At 42.4% G+C, this 25,495-nt stretch overlaps 1 protein-coding gene across 1 annotated transcript in view; it reads left to right on the top strand.

Moving 5' to 3' along the window:
- The first annotated feature begins 3,372 nt into the window (after window positions 1–3,372).
- kifc3 (kinesin family member C3) overlaps window positions 3,373–25,495 on the top strand; it is a 262,215-nt gene continuing 240,092 nt past the window's right edge. The window contains exon 1 of the mRNA XM_070447237.1: window positions 3,373–3,624. The gene's annotated coding sequence lies outside the window, so the exon portion shown is untranslated. The remainder of the gene's footprint in view (window positions 3,625–25,495) is intronic.

The following is a 25,495-nucleotide window of genomic DNA, read 5'->3' on the forward strand; positions in this document are numbered from 1 at the left end:
ACTAATTCGGGGTCGTTGCCATGTGTCCTCCTGTCTGATACAGCAGGAGCACAAATGGGTTTCAATGATTTTACTGAGTTACCGAGTTTCGAGGTGTGTGTGTGTGTGTGTGTGTGTGTGTGTGTGTGTGTGTGTGTGTGTGTGTGTGTGTGTGTGTGTGTGTAAGATGTGGAAATGAGTGTGTATGAGCAGGAAGAGGTGCAGAAAGCCAGAGGAAGTGTTCATTGTGTCCGTCTCAACCAAACGGGAAAAGGCGGGAATAAAACAATGCTGAGCAAGCCTCAGAACTAACCTCTGTCCAACATTGTGCTACATCTTAGGCTGTTAGCATAGATGCCTAAGTGCTACTAGAAGATTTAGGGCTAGATTAAATCCCTATCGCAGAAGTAGGATATCGCAGCAGATCTGCGTTATAGCTTGATTTCAATGTGTTCCCACATTCGCAGATACTAGATTCACGGTAAACGCTGCATATGTCGGCTCAATCGGAAATTACCTTTACATTTTAACGCAGATCTTCCTAGATACTTCCGCAATACGGATTGAATCCAGCCCTTAAGTGTAACGCTCAGGGATTATGCCCATATTTCATGTTTTTATGAGACTGTTTTTAACATGGATATGTTTCAGTCGACTGGACGTGCTTTTGGTGTCATTTTCAACTGAGAAAGTATCAGACACACTGAACCATTTTGGAAATGAAAGATATAGATAGATAGACAGATAGACACACACACAGTTGAAGTCGGAAGTTTACATACACCTTAGCCAAATACATTTAAACTCAGTTTCACAATTCCTGACATTTAATCCTAGTAAAAATTCCCTGTTTTATGTCAGTTAGGATCCCCACTTTATTTTCAGAATGTGAAATGTCAGAATAATAGTAGAGAGAAGGATTTATTTATTTCGTCACATTCCCAGTGGGTCAGAAGTTTACATACACTCAATTAGTATTCGGTAGCATTGCCTTTAAATTGTTTAAATTGGGTCAAACGCCTCGGGTAGCCTTCCACAATAAGTTGGGTGAATTTTGKCACATTCCTCCTGACAGAGGTGGTGTAACTGAGTCAGGTTTGTAGGCCTCCTTGCTCACACACACACTTTTTCAGTTCTGCGCACACATTTTCTATAGAATTGAGGTCAGGGCTTTGTGATTGCCACTCCAATACCTTGACTCTGTTGTGCTTAAGCCATTTTGCCACAGCTTTGGAAGTATGATTGGGGTCATTGTCCATTTGGAAGACCCAATTGGCGACCAAGCTTTAACTTCCTGACTTATGTCTTGAAATGTTGCTACAATATATCCACAATTTTCCTACCTCATGATGCCATCTATTTTGTGAAGTACACCAGTCCCTCCTGCAGCAAAGCCCCCCCACAACATGATGCTGCCACCCACGTGCTTCACGGATGAGATGGTGTTCTTCGGCTTGCAGCCTCCCCCTTTTTCCTCCAAACATAACGATAGTCATTATGGCCAAACAGTTCTATTTTTGTTTCATCAGAGCAGAGGACATTTATCCAAAAAGTACAATCTTTGTCCCCATGTGCAGTTGCAAACCGCTGTCTGGCTTTTTATGGAGGTTTTGGAGCAGTGGCTTCTTCCTTGCTGAGCGGCCTTTCAGGTTATGTCGATATAGGACTCGTTTTACTGTGGATATAGATACTATTGTACCTGTTTCCTCCAGCATCTTCACAAGGTCCTTTGCTGTTGTTCTGGGATTGATTTGCACTTTTCAAGTACGTTCATCTCTAGGAGACAGCGTGGTCCCATGGTGTTTATACTTGAGTACTATTGTTTGTACAGATGAACGTGGTACCTTAAGGCGTTTGGAAATTGCTCCCAATGAGGAACCAGACTTGTGGAGGTCTACAATTTTTTTTCTGAGGTCTTGGCTGATTTTCTTTTGATTTTCCCATGATGTCAAGCAAAGAGGCACTGAGTTTGAAGGTAGGCCTTGAAATACATCCACAGSTACACCTCCAATTGACTCAAATTATGTCAATTAGCCTATCAGAAGCTTCTAAAGCCATGACATAATTTTCTGSAATTTTCCAAGCTGTTTAAAGGCACAGTCAACTTAGTGTATGTAACCTTCTGACCAACTGGAATTGTGAGAGTGAATTATAAGTGAAATAATCTGTCTGTAAACAATTGTTGGAAAAATCACTTGTGTCATGCACAAAGTAGATGTCCTAACCGACTTGCCAAAACTATAGTTTGTTAACAAGAAATTTGTGGAGTGGTTGAAAAACAAGTTTTAATGACTCCAACCTAAGTGTATGTAAACTTCCAACTTCAACTGTGTATATATATATATATATATATATATATATATGCACAGTATATATATATATTTAGTGTTTAAAATAATATCTTTGGAACCAACAGCTGAATACAACTGGCTATGTAAGCTCCCTTGTTAGATTCAGATTGATTTTTGACAATGAAGAAGAGGAATGTTTTGTAGATGATGATTTTTCTAATATTGTTATAGGTATGCGGGTGAATGCATTACATGTAAGCAGCTCGTAAAAAATAAAAAATATTGGCTTAGTGAAGATTGGGTAAAGAGAGAGAAAGAGATTGTCCACCTGCATCCTACTGCCAGTCAATCGCTATAGATCAGAGCTGTGGTAAACTAAAGGTGACAAAGTGATTATTTGATATACATCTTTAATGCTCTCATGATTTGCATTAAAACCACTGGTTGGTAATTAAAACGTTTCAGGGCATAGTGACAACTGTTTTGCTTAAGTTTTGAGCTTTTGACTGGTCTGCTAAACAGGACATTAGCATGAGTAAACCACAGCASAGATCAGTAAAAAAATGCATTCATTGTGCTGTAGTTTTTTGGACCAATGAGAAMCCCCCCAGTTTAGTTGTTCTTACGTCAAGACCAGTATGTAGGGGATCTAGTTTAAGTCGTGTATTTATGCCTGTAATGTTAGGTTAGTGTGCATATACTGTAACTGCATTCTGCTTCTTCAAGTCTTTTTCTTGGATAAACGAGTATAACGTTAAGATATTTACTCCAAACAGTTGTGTGAGATTGGTCAGCGGTCAAGCAACAATACAACGGGTTAAACATCTGTCAAAAGTCTCTCTTTTGGTGCTTTCAAGACAACTGGGAACTCRAAAAATAACCTAGGTCAAATCATGACCTCGGTCATTGGGAAAGTTGAAGCTCTCTAGAAAGATGCMCAAGTTTCCGACGTGGATGATCGTTCAAAACTATTTTTCCCAGTCTGAGCTTGTCTTTTCCCGAGTMCATAGTTGTCTTGAACGCACTGAAGTCAGAAGTCTGAKATTTCCGAGTTGGTTTGAACGCGGCAATGTCTGACSTACGTCATGGTCTCTGAAGCGCTGTCAGCTGGTGAATTCCACTCCAAAATCGCGAGGAGACTTGACTTTCGGCCGTAGCCGAAAAATGTAAAAATAACTTCACGGAAATATTTGCTCCACTGAACTCTGGATATGCTACTTCAGGGTTTTGGACTCAACAACACAGTCCAACCGCTTTTTGATTGAGACTCTTGATGTGAGGTTGATTTATTTTGTCAATTCGGGAAATTTACGGATAAAATAAGAAGGCGAGGTTTCGCGTGTTGGACCGAGAGGTAAGAGATACAAACGTTGCACTATTTTTCTTTCCTMTAGCACATTGTTTGATTTCCATTTCGCCATTTATAGTAAATTCTTTGTAAAATTTGYACACACGTTTGTGTTTACACAATAAGTTGTAGTTGCCTTGTCAAAGTAATGTTGGTTTGTATTAACAATTTTATCAAACCGCGAGTTGCACACTGATTTGGCAGCGTGGTCGTGCRGTTTAATTAGTGATATTGACTATCAATATTAGGCTATTTGGCAAGGCGCCCTAGACTACAGCCCAAAGCCACATTATCAAATTGCTGTTTTGTTTCCGGTGTTTACAGAAAATGGCAACGGAGAACATCCAATTCACTGAAAACAGCTGTAGTTTACACCATTCCAGCCGTTTCCACGCATGTCAAAAAGCCTCCCTCTTCTGTCAAAAAAATAAAATGTTCTCAGCGTTTTCATTTCAGTGCTGAGYTGTGGGACAGTGAACGGGGTGTGCGTTTGTGTGTGCGCGCGCCCACTCATATAAAATATATATCACACATTACATTACACACACACAGTGCCTTCGGGAAGTATTCAGACCTCTTGACATTTTCCACATTTTGTTACAGCCTTATTCTATAATTGATGAAATAGTATTTTTCCCTCATCGATCTAAACACAATACCTCACAATGACAAAGGAAAAACAGGTTTATAGAATTTTTCTRATCTAAAACTGAAATCACATTTACGTACAGTACCAGTCAAAGTTGGGACACACCTACTCATTCAAGGGTTWTTCTTTATTTKACTATTTTCCACATTGTAGAATAATAGTGAAGACAAACTGAAATGGCACATGGAATCATGTAGTAACCAAAAATGTGTTAAACAAATCAAAATATATTTGAGATTCTTCAAAGTAGCCACCCTTTGCCTTTATAACAACTTTGCACAGTCTGAGGTCTTGAGCGCTCTGGAGTAAATCAAACTTTATTTGTCACACGCGCTGAATACAACAAGTGTAGACCTTACTATTGAAATTCTTACTTACAAGCCCTTAACCAAAAGTGCAGTTCAAGAAGAGTTAAGAAAATATTGACCAAATAAACTAATGTAAAAAATAATAGAAACTAACACAATAACGAGGCTATATACAGGGGGTACCAGTACCGAGTCAATATGTGGCAGTACAGGTTAGTTGAGGTAATTTGTACATGTAGATAGGGGTGAAGGGACTATGCATAGATAAACAGCGAGTAGCAGCAGTGTACAAAACAAATGGAGGGGAGTGTCAATGTAAGTAGTCTGGTGGCCATTTGATTAATTGTTCAGCAGTTTTATGGCTTGGGGGTAGAAGCTCTTAAGAAGCCTTTTGGTCCTAGATGTGGCGCTCTGGTACCGCTTGCCGTGCGGTAGCAGAGAAAGCAGTCTATGACTTGGGTGACTGGAGTCTCTGACAATTGAATGGGCTTAACTCTGAAACTGCCTATTATATTGGTCCTGGATGGCAGGAGGCTTGGCCCCAGTGATGTACTGGGCTGTATGCACTACCCTCTGTGGCGCCTTATGAATCAGATGCCCAGCAGTTTCCATTCCAGGYGGTGATGCAACAGGTCAGGATGCTCTCGATGGTGCAGCTGTAGAACTTTTTGAGTATCTGGGGACCCATGCCAAATTTTTTCAGTGTCCTGAGTGGGAAAAGGTTTTGTCGTGCTTCTTCACGACTGTCTTGGTGTGTTTGGACCATGAATGTTCGTTGGTGATGTGGACACCAAGGAACTTGAAACTCTCGACCGCTCCACTACAGCCCCGTTGATGTTCATGTGGGCCTGTTCGGCCTGCCTTTTCCTGTAGTCTACAATCAGCTCCTTTGTCTTGCTCACTTTGAGGGAAAGGTTGTTGTCCTGGCACCACACAGCCTATAGGGAGGTCAGAGAACTGGCAATCTCATCGTTGTCAGTGATCAGGCCTGCCACTGTTGTGTCCACGCAGTCGTGGGTGAACARGGAGTACAGGAGGGGACTAAGTACACACCCCTGAGGGGCCCCAGTTTTGAGGATTAGTGTGGCAGACGTGTTGTTGCCCACCCTTAACACCTAGGAGCAGCCTGTCAGGAAGTCCAGGACCCAGTTGCAGAGGGAGGTGTTTAGTCCCAGGGTCCTTAGCTTAGTGATGAGCTTCGTGGGCACTATGGCGTYGACTACAGCTCAGTGTTCAATGAACAGCATTCTCACATAGGTGTTCCTTATGTCCAGGTGGGAAAGGGCAGTGTGGAGTGCGTTTGAGATTGCGTCATCTGTGGAGCTGTTGGGATGGTATGCAAATTGGAGTGGGTCTCGGGTATCCGGCTTTCATCAAGGATATCGCTGTACTTTACTCCGTTGATCTTTGCCTCGATCCTGACTAGTCTCTCAGTCCCTGCAGCTGAAAAAAATCCCCACAGCATGATGCTGCCACCGACATGCTTCACCGTAGGGATGGTAATAGGTTTCCTCCAGACATGACGCTTTGCATTCAGGCCAAAGAGTTCAATCTTGGTTTCATTAGAGCAGAGARTCTTGTTTCTTAGTCAGTCTTTTACGTGCCTTTCGGCAAACTCCACGCAGACTGTCGTGCCTTTTACTGAGGAGTGGCTTGAGTCTGGCCACTCTACCATAAAGGCCTGATTGGTGGAGTGCTGCAGAGATGGTTGTCCTTCTGKAATTTTCCCCCTTCTTCATAGAGGAACTCTGGAGGTTTGGAAGAGTGACCACCGGGTTCTTAGTCACCTCCCTGACCAAGGCCCTTCTCCCCCGATTGCGCAGTTTGGCCGGACAGCCAGCTCTAGGAAGAGTCTTGGTGGTTCCAAACTTCTTCCGGTTTGGTACCTTCAATGCTGCAGAAATGTTTTGGTACCCTTCCCCAGATCTGTGCCTCGACACAATCCTGTCTCGTCGGAGCTCGACTGACAATTCCTTTAACCTCATGKCTTGGTTTTTGCTCTGATATGYACAGTCAACTGTGGGACCTTTTATATAGACAGGTGTGTGCCTTTCCAAATCAAGTCCAATCAATTGAATTTGCCACAGGTGGACTTCAATGGAGTTGTAGAAACATCTCAAAGATGACCAACGGAAACAGGATGCACCTGAGCTGATACGTATGTAAATAAGTTATTTCTGTTTGTTGAGAGAGACCAGGGTGTGTCTAGTCGTCTTTACAGACCGTGYCAATGAACGGATGTATGATCTAAAAATAGAAGAGTTTATTTATGAGATCCTTAAAAAAAWTTACAGACAAGTGTCAGGGACAGTGATCTTGATTTGGCATCGGAGCAGATTTTCTACACRCTGGGTAATGGAGAGCCTGTTGATTGTTACAAATCTTGCTTCAGGAATAACTGTAAGTGTGGGTAACATCCTTCCCCTCTTACTGTTAGAAAATGAATAGCTCAGTCAATGTGGGGCAGACTTATTTTGACAGACCACTGTTTTTAAAAGCCCTCCCAGTTGTTGCACCAGAGGGGGCTGTGTTTGTCAAATACATAACGCTAGAGCACACACGCACAGAGTACAGGGACATTCCATTTTGTTCTCCATGTTCCCTACAGTACCTCTCCTCGCGTCATCACTGGCATGGCATTCCAGAGGCAGGAGTCACGAGCAGAACACATTGACCCTACCCCTCTCTGTTAGACCTGCATAGCTGAGAAGAATTACACCGCTTTAATTCAATTTCATGTTGATGTGAGGGAAGATGGTCAGGGCATGTCTGCTAAGTCTAGCTGTTTGGACTGTTATTGTGGGAACTGCTTAGACAGTTCATATGTTATGTTGGACTCCCATAGAGATGGAGACACAATTCTGCCCCCCTCTAGAACTTAGGCCTCACTCCCCCTATCTGCGATATCTACTGCTGCTCTCATCTTCCACATACAACACCTGTTCTGCCAGTCACATTCTGTTAAAGGTCCCCAAAGCGCACACATCCCTGGGTCGCTCTTCTTTTCAGTTCGCTGCAGCTTGCGACTGGAATGAGCTGCAACAAACACTCAAACTGGACAGTTTTATCTCCATCTCTTCATTCAAAGACTCAATCATAGACACTCTTACTGACAGTTGTGGCTGCTTTGCGTAATGTGTTGTTGTCTTTACCCTTTGTGCTGTTGTCTGTGCCCAATAATGTTTGTACCATGTTTTGTGTTGCTACCATCTCGTTCCTGCCATGCTATGTTGTTGTCTTAGGTCTCTCTTTATGTTGTGTTGTCTCTCTTGTCGTGATGTGTGTTTTGTCCTGTATTTTTATTTAATTTATTTGTATTTTTAATCCCAGCCCCCGTCCCCGCAGGAGGCCTTTTGCCTTTTGGKAGGCCGTCATTGTAAATAAGAATTTGTTCTTAACTGACTTGCCTAGTTAAATAATAAACAAAAATTATAATAATCATGGTCCCCCAAGCAAGGTTTAGTTGGACAAGACACCAGTGTAGGCTGGGAGGGTGTGGAGACAGAGAGCAGACACACACACGCAGTCTGTGGTTTCCGGACGATGGGCTGGTTGAGTCACAGGCTGTAAAGAGAATAAGAGACTACTCGTGGAAATTACATGTCATGCAGAGGGATTATGTAGCTCCAACCGTGTGTGTGCGTGCGTGCGTAGCTACTAGCTACACATCAGACAATGTATTCCGTAAAATATTTGCCCAAGACACTGTATGGTGAAATCTGTTCCGAAACGTGCCATGTCTGTGTTTGCACAAATGTGCGTGAGCTCACACATGAGGATAGTGTTTGTTTGGATCACAGTCAGTCTCTGGTTTGGTGCTCTATTGTAGGCTGTTTGTTAAATAAGTCCTGGACGGTTTGACTTGTTTTGCTGCGGTAGTGGAGATGATGAGGTTAGGGAGTGGGGCGTGTGAACCACTTTTTCCCTTTCATCATATAAAGGATGGCATGTTGTGACTTCTCCATGCATTCAGGCATTATGTAACGGCTCTGATTGGAAGCATATWATTGTAGAATGTGAACATTACCAGATAACCAGTAGGTGGTGCTGTTTGCTGCAGTGTCTGTCACATAGATGGACTACAGTCTCTTGGCACTGATTTTGGTTAGTCTACATGGATGGGATGCTCAGGGTAGAAGTTACCCTTTGGCACAGATCTAGGATCAGTTTATCTTCCCGCAATTCGTTATGAGGTGAATCACAAAACTGACCACGAGGGTCCAATCCGGCCCCTGGGTGGTTGTTTGAGTGAMATATACTTTTTCAGGGAGCATCTGCAATTCAAAAACKATGGATAAAGYACYATTTTATTTTTTGCWCATTTTGATGKTGAGGAAACGCAACCAATTTTCAATGCGGCCCTCCGGACCTCATTGAAGACCGAATGCGGGCCCCTGTGTCAAAATTTGTTTGACAYCCCTGATCTAGGGAAACTGACAWCTTCAWCCTACTTAKTCTCATGGTCATTTCAACACAAYTTTTAAATCGGATTAGATTCTGAACAAGAGAAGATGTGGAAACGACAGCAGAGCCTCAGTTCAGCTGTAGCTAATCTGGCCCAATTAAACTGTGTATGAAAGAGGGGTAGGTTTTATATTAGGAAATGTTCATGCCATGTTGCCCACMGCGGATTACTGCCTAACTTCATTCTGCATGTTAATGGCTAAAAGACACAGTAAGAAAATGACTAGGCTGTTTTAAGTGTGAGCGTGGGTTAGAACATTACACTATATCAGGGATGTCAAACATACGGCCTGTGGGTCCAATCCGGCCCGTGGGTGGTTTGAGTAAATAAATAAATAATGTTTTTTGGGGTGGAACAAACTCAATATACTTTTAAAATGACAGTGAGTGTCTCAAATTCCAAAAACGATGGCTAGAGGACAATTCTTTTGCACATTTTGACAGCAAGCAAATATAACCAATTTTCATTGCGGCCCTCCGGACCTTGTTGAAGACCAAATGCGGTCCCCGTGCAAAATGAGTCCTAGACCCCTGCACTATATACACGCTCAATCACACACATTACACTGAAACAAAACCCACACACATACGCTACATACGTGCATACCTACACAAAACACACATACACTTTTACACTCATCATATGCTGCTGCTACTCTTATTCTTACAACTCTTACTCTTATTATATATTCTGATGCCTAGTCACTTTATATTTTTGCTCAGTATAGCTACCTCAAATACCTTGTACCCCCCCTGAACAGTGATCTGGTAGTGGTACTCCCTGACTATAGCTCCATTCTTGTGTATTTTAATTCTCTTGTTACTATTTTTTATTATACTCAACAAAAATATAAACGCAACATGTAAAGTGCACCGATATGACATTTTTAGCCGATACCGATATCCGATATTTTCCTTGCCAAAAAACCCCAGATACCGATATTTAACATTTTTGCGGCCTTTTAAGCATTCTAGAACAGTTGAATAGTTAATACACACATGGACACAGCGGTCTAAGGAACTACATCTAAGTGCAAGAGGCATCACTACAGTCCCTGGTTCGAATCTAGGCTGTATCACATCCGGCCGTGATTGGGAGTCCCATAGGGCGGCACACAATTGGCCCAGCGTCGACCGGGTTTGGCCGGGGAATTTATTCTTAACTGACTTTACTAGGTAAATAAATGTTACACACACACCATACTGACCAAAACGTTTTGTTGGCATTTACGTATGTCCCCATTACCAGTAAAACATAATCAAAACCTATTTCACTTACTTGCTGTGCTGTTTCGTTGTTCAGTCGTTTCATTCTCAGCCGGGATTTCTATGGACGCCGTTTGGGTCTTTGCGTGTCAAAAAAGGTACTATTTAAAACTATTTGACGTGTCAAATAACATTATTTGACCAATCAGGACCTGAATGACTGCACGTCACAATTTAACACATTCATAAATTTTTTACGTAGCTATTACACATTGATTACACTATCACTCGTATTTCATATGTCACAACGATTTATCGATACGTATGCTATGATGCTGGTAAAATTGTCTCATGCTCCTACAGTGCTGGTCATTAAAAAAAGCTAGCTAGCTCATGGATGCAAACAATGTTCTTCACCAAAACATAGCAAAATGACATCTGTTTCAGTAGTCATCTAAAATAACCCTAATTTATAAGACGGTTCTTATTTGATTAATGGTGGTCGGACCCATCTGTGAAGCTAGCCACAATAAGGATTAGTCACAATAGGGGACTTTGCGGTTAGCCTTCAAAATAAAAGTATAGCATAATTCTACTATTTGTATTCATTTGCATCACTGTCAATGACATACTTTTATTGTGAAGGCAAACCGCAAATTCCACTATTGTGGCTAATCCTTATTGTGGCCAGCTTCGCAACACACAACCCGGTCCGGTCGAGCCTCACTAGCCAGATGAAGCTAGCTGGCTGCTTATAACGTTAGCTTTTGGCAAAAGGGTTAAGTAGCTGGCTAGCTATTTATTTTCATGAACTGAAGTTCAGGTTCAATAGACGAACAAGTGGCAATCTAGCTAATACTTACTCACAAGGATTCCTAAATTATTGCTAAGAATAATGAAAATTACTGCAGTTTCTACTGGTCATTGTTTTCAGGCTGGTTGTATTGGTTCTAGCTAGGTACCAAGCTAAAGCTAGCTACCCCAGAAGTTGCGGTCRAACAAWTTATGCTTTATTACMAACGTGGTWTTSTAAACACATCGTTCACATCRTGTTTGCAGACTTTTTTGTAYAGCTTTGACAGTGCTACTGTATMTTTTTTGACACGCAAAGACCCAARCGGCGTTCCATAGTATGTATGTCGTGAAGCTAATAGCAGTGACGCTATTACTGTGTAATTCTGGTAGGGCAACATCGGAAAAATAGCGCACTTGGTAGTGTTAACTGGTGCTCAACCAGTCAGCRAACGCCAACATCACCCRCGACAGAGAACGGTTGATTGTCAWGGGTAATGAATTCCATTWTCTTGGCKTTAATGGATTTTKCCTTTGAGTTGTCTCGCTGAAATTTTGTTACTCTKTCAAATGACTGCTTKACTTGTTGACTGCTCAATCCATACAGCAGACATTGTGGGCTAGTTTAGAAATGCTGTGTTGCACGTATAGCGCAAMATTTTACGTGGCATCATTACATYATGTATCTTTGTTATATAGGTATGCACATCAGCTTTGACATCGGTTTTGCACATCGGGCGTTAAACTAAACATCGGCCGATTCCGATATGTTCACCGTACTATATCGTCACTAATGTAGTGTTGATCCCATGTATCATGAGCTGAAATAAAAAAACCCAGAAATGTGTTTACATCCCTGTTAGTGAGCATTTCTCCTTTGCCAAGATATAATCCATCCACCTGACAGGTTTGGCATATCAATAAGCTATTTAAAAATCATGATCATTAGTCATTACACATGTGCACCTTGTGCTGGGAACAATAAAAGGAAACTCTAAAATGTGCAGTTTTGTCACACAACACAATGCCACAGATGTGAGAGGAGCGTGCGGTTGGCATGCTGACTGCAGGAATGTCCACCAGAGATGTTGCCAGATAATTTAATGTTCATTTCTCTACCATAAGCCGCCTCCAATGTCATTTTAGAGAATTTAGCCAGTAACGTCCAACTGGCCTCACAACCGCAGACCACGTGTAACCATGCCAGCCCAGGACCTCCATCTGGCTTCTTCACCTGCGGGATCATCTGAGACCAGCCACCCGGACAGCTGATGAAACGAGTAGTATTTCTCTCTGTAATTAAGCCTGTTTTGTGGGGGAACATAATTCTGATTGACTGGCTTTTCCTTGCGCTAGCCTTGCCGGCGAGCATCACAGCGATAGCGTTAGAGAGAGGCTGTGTTCTGAGGTCGAGGAGACGGGAGGTGTGTGTCGTGGCTGGGAGTTGCCAGGGACCTCCCGATACGATATGTATTGTGATTCTCACAATTCTATATGTATTGCGATTGTATTCTTTTTTTGAGATTTGATGTTCCAAACATATTACGCACTAGACGAGAGGGCATAAGAATTTMGTTTTGATCAGTCATGGAAATAAAAGTGAAAAAAACATGCTGGCTCACTATTTAAAAAGTTGGAGAACAAGCTGCAGCATGAAACATACTGTAGTTCTGGAGCAGGTACGCTTTTGACTAGATKGGATTCAGCTTTTGTCAGATTTGACTTTTTGTAGCAGGTTAGSAKAAYTWACRTAGCAGGTTAGGAAAATKAAGATKAGGAAAAGGGTTAGCCTCGTAATGWAACAGGCTTCCCTAAAATGGGAAGCCTGGCGAAGTCCATGGTAGAAAGATAGCTAAATAGGGGTGGGGACCCAGTGTAAATCAGTGACGCCTCGCAACCCGTCAATAAAATGCCTTTCTTGGGGGGAGCTCCAATAGTAYTAACTAGATTAGTGTTGTAGGCGCAACAGTGCGTGTGGATGGCCAGGAAATTGCAGCTTAAAACCCCATCAAAAGATGTTGAWGTATGTTAATTTTGTGTATAGAGCACACTTCTGGCAATACAAGGTCTCCAGACCTCCAAGGGAGGCGTGACAACGACATGATTTTGGAGGAATGGCAACGCGCAGAATAGGGTTAGCCAGAATTCCCCAAAATTCAATTTTACGGTTAATTTGACAAAAGTTATATCCCTTCTAGCCATGTCCCGCAGGTACATCCAACCTAGCATTTTTTACAAATCGATACTTGGAGTCAAAGTATCGCTATAATATCGACCAAAATAATATTGCGATATGAAACTATATACAGTTGAAGTCGGAAGTTTACATACACCTTAGCCAAATGCATTTAAACTCAGTTTTTCACAATTCCTGACATTTAATCCTAGTAAAAATTCCCTGTTTTAGGTCAGTTAGGATCACCACTTTATTTTAAGAATGTGAAATGTCAGAATAATAGTAGAGAATGATTTATTTCTCAATAAAAGAGAAGTTTACATACACTCAATTAGTATTTGGTAGCATTGCCTTTAAATTGTTTAACTTGGGTCAAACGTTTTGGGTAGCCTTCCACAAGCTTCCCACAATAAGTTGGGTGAMTTTTGGCCCATTCCTCCTGACAGAGCTGGTGTAACTGAGTCAGGTTTGTAGGCTTCCTTGCTCACACACGCATTTCAGTTCTGCCCACACATTTTATATGGGATTGAGGTCAGGGCCTGTCTCTTATACACATCTAGATGTGTATTGATGGCCACTCCAATACCTTGACTTTGTTGTCCTTAAGCCATTTTGCCACAACTTTGGAAGTATGCTTGGGGTCATTGTCCATTTGGAAGACCCAATTGGCGACCAAGCTTTAACTTCCTGACTGATGTCTTGAGATGTTGCTACAATATATACACATAATTTTCCTTCCTCATGATGCCATCTATTTTGTGAAGTACACCAGTCCCTCCTACAGCAAAGCACCCCCACAACATGCTGCCACCCCCGTGCTTCACGGTTGGGATGGTGTTCTTCGGGCTTGCAAGCCTCCCCCTTTTTCCTCCAAACATAACAATGGTCATTATGGCCAAACAGTTCTATTTTTGTTCCATCAGACCAGAGGACATTCTCCAAAAAGTACGATCTTTGTTCCCATGTGCAGTTGCAAACCGTAGTCTGGCTTTTTATGGCGGTTTTGGAGCAGTGGCTTCTTCCTTGCTGAGCAGCCTTTCAGGTTATGTCGACATAGGACTCGTTTTACTGTGGATATATATACTTTTGTACCTGTTTCCTCCAGCATCTTCACAAGGTCCTTTGCTGTTGTTCTAGGATTGATTTGCGCTTTTCGCACCAAAGTACGTTCACCTCTAGGAGACAGAACGCGTCTCCTTCCTGAGCGGTATGACGGCTGCATGGTCCCATGGTGTTAAACAGATGAACGTGGTACCTTCAGGCATTTGGAAATTGCTCCCAAGGATGAACCAGACTTGTGGAGGTCTACAATTTTTTTTCTGAGGTCTTGGCTGATTTCTTTTGATTTCCCTGTGATGTCAAGCAAAGACGCACTGAGTTTGAAGGTAGGCCTTGAAATACATCCACAGGTACGCCTCCAATTGACTCAAATGATGTCAATTAGCCTATCAAGCTTCTAAAGCCATGACATAATTTTCTGGAATTTACCAAGCAGTTTAAAGGCACAGTGAACTTGTAAACTTCTGACCCACTGGAATTGTGAAACAGTGAATTATAAACAATTGTTGGACAAATTATTTGTCTTTCACAAAGTAGGTGTCCTAACCGACTTGCCAAAACTATAGTTTATTGACAAGAAATTTGTGGAGTGGTTGATAAACCAGTTTTAATGACTCCAACCTAAGTGCATGTAAACTGGCCAGTCTACTATAAAGGCCTGATTGGTGGAGTGCTGCAGAGATGGTTGTTCTTCTGGAAGGTTCTCCCATCTCCACAGAGGAACTCTGGAGGTCTGTCAGAGTGATCATTGGGTTCTTGGTCACCTCCCTGACCAAGGCCATTCTCCCCTGATTGCTCAGTTTGGCCTGGGCAGCCAGCTCTAGGAAGAGTCTTGGGGGTTCCAAACTTCTTCCATTTAAGAATGATGGAGGCCACTGTGTTCTTGGAGACTTTCAATGCTGCAGACAATTTTTGGTTATGTTCCCCAAATCAGTGCCTCGACACAATCCTGTCTCGGAGCTCTACGGACAATTCCTTCGACCTCATGTCTTGGTTTTTGCTCTGACATGCACTGTCAACTGTGGGACCTTTATATAGACAGGTGTGTGCCTTTCCAAATCATGTCCAATCAATTGAATTTACCACAGGTGGACTCCAATCAAGTTGTAGAAACATCTGAAGGATTATCAATGGAAACAGGATGCACCTGAGCTCAATTGAGTATCATAGCAAAGGGTCTGAATACTTATGTATACAAGGTATTTCTGTTTTTTATTTTAATACATTTGCAAAAATGTCTAAACATGTTTTCGCTTTGTCATTATGGGTTATTGTGTGTAGATTGATGAGAAAATATAAATGCTGTGCTGTATAGCATCATGATGATACTGTGTGGGTGGAATTGGAGGCGTGTAACAACCACAATTTATGGTTGAGATGAAGAGAGTAAGGAAGAGAGAAAGTGAGAGGGATGATGTTCCTGACCACAATTGTATCCTATTTGTTGCTCTTTCTCCCTCTGTTAGTCTGTTCCTCAAGGTCAGTAAAAGCGAGGGAACTGATGTGGAGAGTCGGGGCGCCGCAGCAGGGAGGAAGAGGAGTTTAGAGATGATAGGGGGGATAGAAATGGAGCGAGGGAACATGGAGAGGAAGCAGAGGGAAAGCACAGCCGAGAGGGAGCCTACATTTCCATGGAGTGCATCTGCCCCAAGTCCCACCATTCACTCTTGTACCACAGAGTCTGGGTCTAAAGTTTACAGTTGCAGGGGTTTAGGAGTTGTTATTAAAAGTGGTAGCAGTCTATTTTTTTTTTCTTCAGATCTGGTGTTTAACACCAAATCCAATTTACTCAATTGTTGTCAAAGTAGGCTACTATTTCTACATTTTGTCAGACCTAGTCTGTACTAAATCTAATTGAGGTTATCTACATGTTTTAAATAGTCTCTGAATAGTTATTACAGAAGTAAGAATCGTTGTCAATCAAATAGCCTACTTTGTGGGTTTTCAAATACTTTCTGAATATTGACCATTGGTCACATTTTGGATAATATTTTTATTATTTATATGTAAATAATATTTAGAAGTATAATATGTTATACTTGGTACATTGAATAATTTAGGCAAGTGTACTACAATTGAAATACTCTAGGTTTTTTTTGTTAATTGTTTTTGATAGTGAGTGTCTTTACACAATGGAAGACTGAGTTTTTCTTATTGAGATGAATGTGGTGTCATATTAAAGAAGAGCTTGTGCTCTTAATAAGTTGTAATTATTTGTTCTTCGTTTTTGAGCTATCTCTGTTTTGAAATGTGTAAGAAAAGGAGCTTTATCTTGAAAATTCTCAGGTCGACATTCCAGTAGTTAGCATGCCAATTGCACACTCCCTCAACTTGAGACATCTGTGTTGTGTGACAAAACTGTACATTTGACTGGCCTTTTGTCCCCAGCACAAGGTGCACCTGTGTAATGATCACACTGTTTAATCAGCTTCTTGATATGCCACACTTGTCAGATGGATTGATTGTTTTGGCAAAGGAGAAATGCTCACTAACAGGGATGTAAACAAATGTGTGCACAACATTTTAGAGAAATAAGCTTTTTTTCTGTATGAAACATTTCTGGGATCTTTTATTTCACTCCATAAAACATTGAGATGGTTTGGGATGAGATGGACCGCAGAGTGAAGGAAAAGCAGCCAACAAGTGCTCAGTATATGTGGGAACTCCTTCAAGACTGTTGGAAAAGCATTCCAGGTGAAGCTGGTTGAGAGAATGCCAAGAGTGTGCAAAGCTGTCAAAGGCAAATGGTGCCAAATGATTTCATGTGTTATTTCTTTAGTGTTGATGTCTTCAATTATTATACAATGTAGAAAATGGTCAAAATAAGGAAAAACCCTTGAATGAGTAGGTGTGTCCAAACTTGACTGGTACTGTATGTACACTACCGTTCAAAAGTTTGGGGTCACTTAGAAATGTCCTTGTTTTTGAAAGAAAAGCACATTTATTTGTCCATTTAAAATAAGATCAAATTGATCAGAAATAGTGTCGACATTATTCATGTTGTAAATGACTTGTAGCTGGAAACTGCGTTTTTTTTTTATTAAAAAAAGATTTCATGGATATCTACATAGGCGTACAGATGCCCATTATCAGCAACCATCACTCCTGTGTTCCAATGGCACGTTGTTATCTAATCCAAGTTGATCATTTTAAAAGGCTAATTGATCACTAGAAAACCCTTTTGCAATTATGTTGGCACAGCTGAAAACTGTTGTCCTGATTAAAGAAGCAATAAAACTGTCTGCCTTTAGACTAGTTGAGTAGCTGGAGCATCAGCATTTGTGGGTTTGAATACAGGCTCAAAATGGCCAGAAATAAAGACCATTCTTCTGAAACTCGTCAGTCTATTCTTGTTCTGAGAAATTAAGGCTATTCCATGCGAGAAATTCCCAAGAAACTGAAGATATCATTTCACAGAACAGCGCAAACTGGCCCTAACCAGAATAGAAAGAGGACTGGGAGGCCCTGGTGCACAACTGATCAAGAGGACAAGTGCATTAGAGTGTCTAGTTTGAGAAACAGAAGCCTCACAAGTCCTCAACTGGCAGCTTCATTAAATAGTACCCGCAAAACACCAGTCTCAACGTCAACAGTAAAGAGGCGACTCCGGGATGCTGGCCTTCTAGGCAGAGTTCCTGTGTCAAGTGTCTGTGTACTTTTTCTCAACTTTCTTTTTTTATTGGCCAGTCTGAGATATGGCTTTTTCTTTGCAACTCTGCCTAGAAGGCCAATATCCCGGAGTCACCTCTTCACTGTTGATGTTGAGACTGGGGAAAGAGCCTCGGATCCACAAAGTCCCTTCCACCAGGTGGCTGATGAGATATTTTGGCACAACTGCCATATTGCATCTCCATCCCAAAGCCCTTGCTTGGAGGTGTACTTCGCCAGACTGTCAAAAACCTTGCCCTCATCCAGGCCAAAGTGGCGAGACACGGTTGTGATGATACCATAGGCCTTGTTGGTCTCTGTACCAGACAGGATGCTCTTGCCAGCATACTTGGGGTCCAACGTACGCTGCGGCCTATATGAACTTCAGGCAGAAGTCTTTACGCTTTTAGATGTATTTCAGAACTGTAGTTTCCTCTGCTTGGAGCTACAGTGGAGTGGGCAGGGCAGTATGGATTTCTTCTCTTACATCTGCAAGCGGAGTCTGAACATCAGACAGGATGGCATTGTCTCCCTCAATCCGTGCAATGGCTACTGCTATAGGTTTCAGGACTTTCAGGCTGCCTACCACTCTCCCAAAATACATCATCCAGGAGGATCCTCTTGATTGGGCTGTCTATATCGGCAGACTGATATGGCCATTTCTTGGAGAGACTCCTCCCCTCCAGGAGACTGTCAAACATGATGACAACACCACCCCAACGGGTGTTGCTGGGCAGCTTCAATGTGATACTCTTATTCTTCTCACTTTGCTTGGTGAGGTAGRTTGCTGCTATAACTTGATGACCCCTCACATACCTAGCCATTTCCTTGGCTCTCTTGTAGAGTGTATCCATTGTTTTCAGTGCCATGATGTYCTTGAGGAGCAGATTCAATGCATGAGCAGCACAGCCAATGGGTGTGACCAAGCAGCCTTCATGTTCACAGCATTGTCTGTCACAAGTGCAAATACCTTCTGTGGTCCAAGGTCATTGACTGCCTTCAGCTCATCTGCAATGTAGAGACCGGTGTGTCTGTGCTCTTGTAGAACACTGGTTGAGGGGTGGAGATGATTTAGTTAATTATTCCTTGCCCACRAACATTTGATCACCCATCAGAGGCGATTGCAATACAGTCTGCTTTCTCTATGATTTGCTTGACCTTCACTTGAACTATGTTGAACTCTGCGTCCAGCAAATTTAGTAGATAAATCATGTCTGGTTGGAGGGGTGTATGCTGGGCGAAGAACATTCAGAAATCTCTTCCAATACTTATTGCCTATGAGCATCAGAGTTGAACCAGTTGCATACACAGCTCGAGCAAGACATTCATCAGCATTTCGTTGACTACGTTCCTCCATTGAGTAAAAAAAAAAACTTCTGATTCCAGAGGGACCATGATCTGTTTCTATTGATAAGGTGTCTGATTCATAATTTTCACCTCAAATTGAAGTAGATGGAGCGCTGGTGATTTGATGGAGTCTTAACCTTTGCAACCCTATTTACATGGTTCCAAAATGTGATTGTAATCTAACAGCACCTCTTAGGCAGACATAATATGCATGCAGCGCTTGCTTCTTACCTTCTTTTTCTTGATCTCCAGTATTTTCCACAACTAGTCAAATTTATTCCACGCATCTGACTTCCCCATTACCTCCTGAGCAACCAGTAAACTTTTGTCTGTCAATATGTTATGATTTTTCGGAGTTTGTTATAACCTATTTATTGATGTGATTATGATAGGCTATAGGTCAGGCCCTATTGGTCACGTGCATTTGATGCATACATTTCACGTAAAGAGAGCAATTGTTGAGGGAATAGGGAATGTTTTTCCTAAACAARTGAGGGATTTCGGTAACAGAACTTTTCAGTCCGAAATGGCTGTAATTATGTTGCAGCTTCAGCAGCACTGACAGCTCGATAAACACTGTTGATGTTCTGTGGTGGCTGCAGCAGCAGGGAGGAGAGGGAGACAACGGGTGCTAGTCACACAGTCACTACCTGTGTGACTAGCWCCCCGGGTCAGAGGTATTTGGTTTTTAGCAGGTCTGTGTTTGCATATCTGAAGCAGCGCCCCACCAGCCCAAGGTCCCTCTCTCAGCACTAAGCCATGTCCGTGTGTGTGTCAGTCAGAAATATATAGTTTGTGAGTATCTCGTGAGTCTGACTGTTACCATGGTAGATGCACAGAAGAGTTGACAAACCTTGGAGATTATATATTCCCTGTTTCGTGTGCCACTCAGTGCTGCTTTGCAGTTGTTGTTCACATAGAGTCCCCTCTGGCCATGAGCTCATGGTGTAGACCTACAGTATATGCAGTTAAGTCTGGCCTGTATGCGTTAATCACCAGTTTGTTTGAGTGGGAGTCGTCTTGGCATGTGAACAGCCATGAGAGGAAGGAACATGTGTGTCACATATGTCGAAAAAGGCTGCAAGGGCAAGTCGGTTTTCCACACGCCTGTTTGTCTGTAAGGTCGAACCATGTGCTGTAACGGGTGAGAGTGAAACATGTTAAGGGCCAACCAGGGTGGGAGCACAGAGACCGGAAGAGGGGGAGGAGGCAGAACCTCAGGGATTTTGGCACTCTTCTTTCCTCCCTCTGTCGCTCTCCCTAGCCCTTTTTCCCCCTTCACTGTTTCTCAACAGCCTCCCTCTGTCCCTTTTCTCTCTCTCCACCCTCTGGCTGTCTGGCTGCCTCTCCACCCATCGTCTTCCTCTCAAACCTCATCCTTAGTGGAGTGACGTCAGTGGTGTGTTGGCCACACTGTGGCAGGGATGGTCCACCCTCTAACCTGTTATTAAGCGTGTGTGTGCCTGTCCCTCCCTGCTGTGTCACTGTAATTTAGCTCTGAAATAGCCCAGTTGAGAAAGATGAAAAGGGCGTGTGTAGTGCATTGTGGGCTAGTCCAAGAGTTAAGATAGTGTGCAGTCGGCAGAAAGCCTCATTCTGCCTGTTTCCCTTTTTCTCTTTCTTTCTTTCTTTCTTTCTTTCTTTCTTTCTTTTTCTCTCTTTCTTTCTTTCTTTCTTTCTTTCTTCCGGACTCCCCCTCCTCCCCTCTTTGACTCAGACTAGGGATGGATGGGTGTTTGAAATAATGTCACTATTCGAATAGTATCATGAAATGTTTTTGGATATCCAGTTTATTTAAAWATAMATTTGCACMGTTTTTAACCTGAGCACTGCTGCGCGAGGGAGAGACCCTGCGTTCTATTGCTGGAGCAAGGGGTGGGGTTGGTGTGTGGGATGAGAGCCAACTAGGGGAAGAGAGCCAACTCAGCTACAGCCAAGACTAYCTAACTTGTAGCAGCCACAATGTTATGTATCATCCCATATAACAGTGCCTGTCTTGACTGGAGTAGCCTAGAGAAACTAGCTAACTACCTAGGCTAATTGCAGGCTACATGCTGCGCTTTCTCCCCAACCCCATTCAGAGATTGTTAAACAACATCCTACCTCTTGGTTGCTCGTTGTAGCCTATTCTTTCTCATTTAACTCCGCTAACTTGTAAATCCACCTTGCATTGCATTAGTGAACTCTCACTTCTTGTTACACATTGAGCCTTTGACGGTGGTGCTGCTTTGATTGGCTGACAAAAACAAGCTACACAAAGAAGGCTACCGGTCATTTTAACCGTGTCATAAAAACTACATTCAAAAGTTTGTTTTATTAAATTAAGTATTTGTAATGACATGGCATATCCTTGTAAGTAACAATGTCACATGGATATTTTTATTGTATTTAGAAAAAGCCTTTTCATTGTTAAAATAGACATTATTTATTTTTTAAATAAATACTCACAAGTAATCAAATACTAACGCCCGTTCAGATATTTGAATATGCCCATCCCTAATTCAGACGGCCTCTAATACCATATTTGGGTGTGGGGTGACCGAGTTAAAGCCTTTACCTAAAGCCATAAAGTGAAGTGTGGCACATTTCTCCTGTAAGCTGCTTAAACGCCCACACCAGTAGAAATCCACTTTTTCAAGCTGAAAGATGATGGCCAGAGCTTACCCATGTTACACAATGATTTTAAGTCAAAAAGTCATCGTTTTAGTCAAAGTATGATACATTTGTGCTYGAAGTGACAAATTYGTGTGAATGATATTTGTCCGTCTAACTTTCTCACTCACCATTATTCACGATTCATTCAGGACTACCGTAATCATGGTAGCATCCACATTTACAAACGGTTTAGAAACATATTCTATTCTTATTTACAATAATAGTGACTCCAAAATGGCACTACATTATTTACTATTCATTTATATTAGGCACAAAATAGTCTGAAACACAAACAGCAAATGCATTCAAGTAATTTGGCATATGTCATTTGCGGCATGTATGATCATGAGCAAAGTCATTGGAGCCTATCATTTCACTTCACCTGTGAKAACCTTGAGCTCGGGCTGACTTGACTTTGCTGTACTGCCGCCAAAGCCTGCCAGCAGTTTACCTACCATAGGTTGCACCATGTCCATTACAATGTAGAAAAACTCATATCAGCCAATAGTTATCCATATTACCGGAACTTCATCTTATTCTTTTTGTAACCATTTTTTATGGCGGATTCGTGGCCGCAATTTATGGAAGATGMCAAAACTTTGGAGATAACAATAGATGTCAAAGATAGATGGAAATGATTGGCCTAAGTTTTCCCTAAATCAATGCTTATGACAARTTCAGTTCCAGAAACAACCAAAGAGCCAGCTGGCAAATATTTTGAATACGTGCATTTCTTCTCTGTCAGGAAATTATGTCAAAATAGTGGCGCTAACTTCCTCTGTAGGGGGTCCTTTAATCCAGGGCTCTAAGCTACTTAAAGTGAGACCAACTCACACACCTGAGATCTCTTGCACGTGCGCGCACACACACAGGTTTGCACATTCTCACACTTTAGCACATTCTCTCTTTCACTGTCTCTCTTTCACACACATTCTCACTTACTTATAGGCCAAGCGAAATGTTTGTTGACTTCCTGGTTGACTCTGTGTAACACCACACCATGTGTCCCACTGTAATTGTTTTGACTTGTCTCTGTAATGTAGGCTGAGATTATGGTTCTTTAATTTTATTTTATTTAACCTTTATTTAACTAGGCAAGTCAGTTAAGAACAAATTCTTATTTACAATGACGGCCTAGGAACAGTGGGTTAACTGCCTTGTTCAGGGGCAGAACGACAGATTTTTACCTTGTCAGCTCGGGGATTCGATCTAGCAACCTTTAGGTTACTGGCCCAACACTCTAACCACTAGGCTTCCTGCCGCCCAAACCACTATAACACGGAATCCAAACTGGCTGCGCGCGTGCGCCATCGTGCACTATCGTGCATAAATTTATTTCCCCCCCCCACACCAAACACGATCACGACATGCAGGTTAAAATATCAAAACAAACTCTGAACCAATGACATTAATTTGGGGACAGGTCGAAAAGCATTAAACATGTATGGCAATTTAGCTAGTTAGCTTGCACCTGCTAGCTAACGTTAATTTGTCCTATTTAGCTAGCTTGCTGTTGCTAGCTAATTTGTCCTGGGATATAAACATTGAGTTGTTATTTTACCTGAAATGCACAAGGACCTCTACTCCGACAATTAATCCACACATAAAACGGCCAATCGAATCGTTTCTAGTCATCTATCCTCCTTCCAGGCTTTTTCATCGTTTAATTTATATGGTGATTGGCATCTAAACTTTCATTGTTTTACTACGACTACCGGCAAAACAGTGCGTCTTCATTCACCCACGTGGGTATAACCAATGAGGAGATGGCACGTGGGTACCTGCTTCTATAAACCAATGAGGAGATGGGAGAGGCAGGACTTGCAGCGCGATCTGCGTCAGAAATAGGAATGAGTTCTATTTTAGCCCTTGGCGTCGCAGACCCTCGTTGGCGTGCGCGAGCAGTGTGGGTGCAATAATTGAATAACAAGGATTTCTAAGTTTATTTTGCGACGTGTCCGGTCTGGTCAGCATGTAACACTGGAAACCACTAATACCAAACCACTAATACACTGGAAACTGGAATCTGATCACTCCACCCATGCCTTATCAGCTTTATGGTTTGATTCAAACTTATCAGCCACTTAATCTGCTATTGAACCTCAGACCTTGTTTACTAGTYTCTCTCTGTGGCCTTTCCTTACTCTGTTGGTTGTAAGGGTTTACTGTGTGTGGAGTAGAATGGTCTATTCTATACTGCCCGATGGTACAGGTCTTAAGTGGTGGTGAAATTCTTAACCAATCTGTTTTTGTTAATCAGGTCACTTCCTGTGGTTGCTCAGCTGGCCTGCCACGTGCCATGTATTGTCATGGGTTGCTGAAAGTGCCATTTTGAGTCCCACGAGAGTGCTGSTAATTTGGGCCAAAAGGGTGTGGGTAGATTGTGTTACCCAAATGGTCTGTTGGAACACATTTTGGCATAATATTTGGTCTAATTCCTATTTGGTCAGGGYAAATGTGTCTGTCTAGCAATCCAGAAGTTGTGAGGTCGCGTCAGGGACAACTAGCATTTTAGCTAACCCTTATTCTTAAYTTACCCCAATTCAGCTAACCTGCTACGTACATTTCCCCGACATTTGTCCTTTTAGTTYCCCTAACCACCAACATAAATTCTCCCCATAATCCTCCTTTGTTATGGTGCAACAAGCAGCCTTGTCTCAGAGAAAGACGTATAATTTGACCTAACATAATATATCATACTAAATGGAGTGTAACGGATTTACAAACAGATTAATGATTACCCTGAGACCACGTTGACTTGGTGAGTCACAAAACTGGGTTGGGTCACTGGGCTGAACATTTTGGGATTCATTCAGTCATAGTGTCTTATTCATTGTGTGTAGTAGCTCATCCTAGCCAGCCTCCTTTCTGGGGTCCCCTCCCCAAGTGTGTGTGTGCCCTGTCCCTTCCCGTCCCGTTTAGGATCCTAAAAGTGACCACTCAAGCGGAGGGCTTCGCCTTTGGCCCCATAGGACCAAGTTAGGCTAGAGAATCACTCCATGTTTACAGTATGTCACAGAACAGGAAACCAGAACTGTGAATGACCAGGACCGCTGGGCACAGTGACCTCGCTGACTGCCGTGGACCGCGCATCACGATCCAACCGCCGTGATCGACACTGTCAGTTCCCATTGTGGCCTGGTTCCATAGCTGCACTGTTGTCATGGCGTTACCGTGCAGGGTTGTCACGTACCAGGAAGACGGTCAGGCATACAGGACACCAACTAACGAGGTCGCCCCTCAGAGCCGAGAGATCAGCTTGAATTGATATGGCGGAACYCCTAACGGACGCAGGTGGGAAGCTTTTTTTTATTTTTTATTACTCTTTCCACACTCCGCGTTGGTTTTGCTTTTTACATACATCCATATCAATAGTGTATTATGTGTTAYATCACCAGCGCATGGCCGGCTCTGTCCCATTCCAGTGCTTATCCCGCAGCGACAGATGGACAGAACACAGGAAGGGGAGGGTGAGAGCGAGAGTGGATGAAGATACTTTCTCTCTCTCTCTTTCTGGAGAGTTGCAGAACAGCACATGATAGGACCGTAAACTCTGTGCATGAGTGGAGCGGG

Source organism: Salvelinus sp. IW2-2015, linkage group LG15, assembly GCF_002910315.2.
Source record: "Salvelinus sp. IW2-2015 linkage group LG15, ASM291031v2, whole genome shotgun sequence".
Classification (NCBI taxonomy): Eukaryota; Metazoa; Chordata; class Actinopteri; order Salmoniformes; family Salmonidae; genus Salvelinus; species Salvelinus sp. IW2-2015.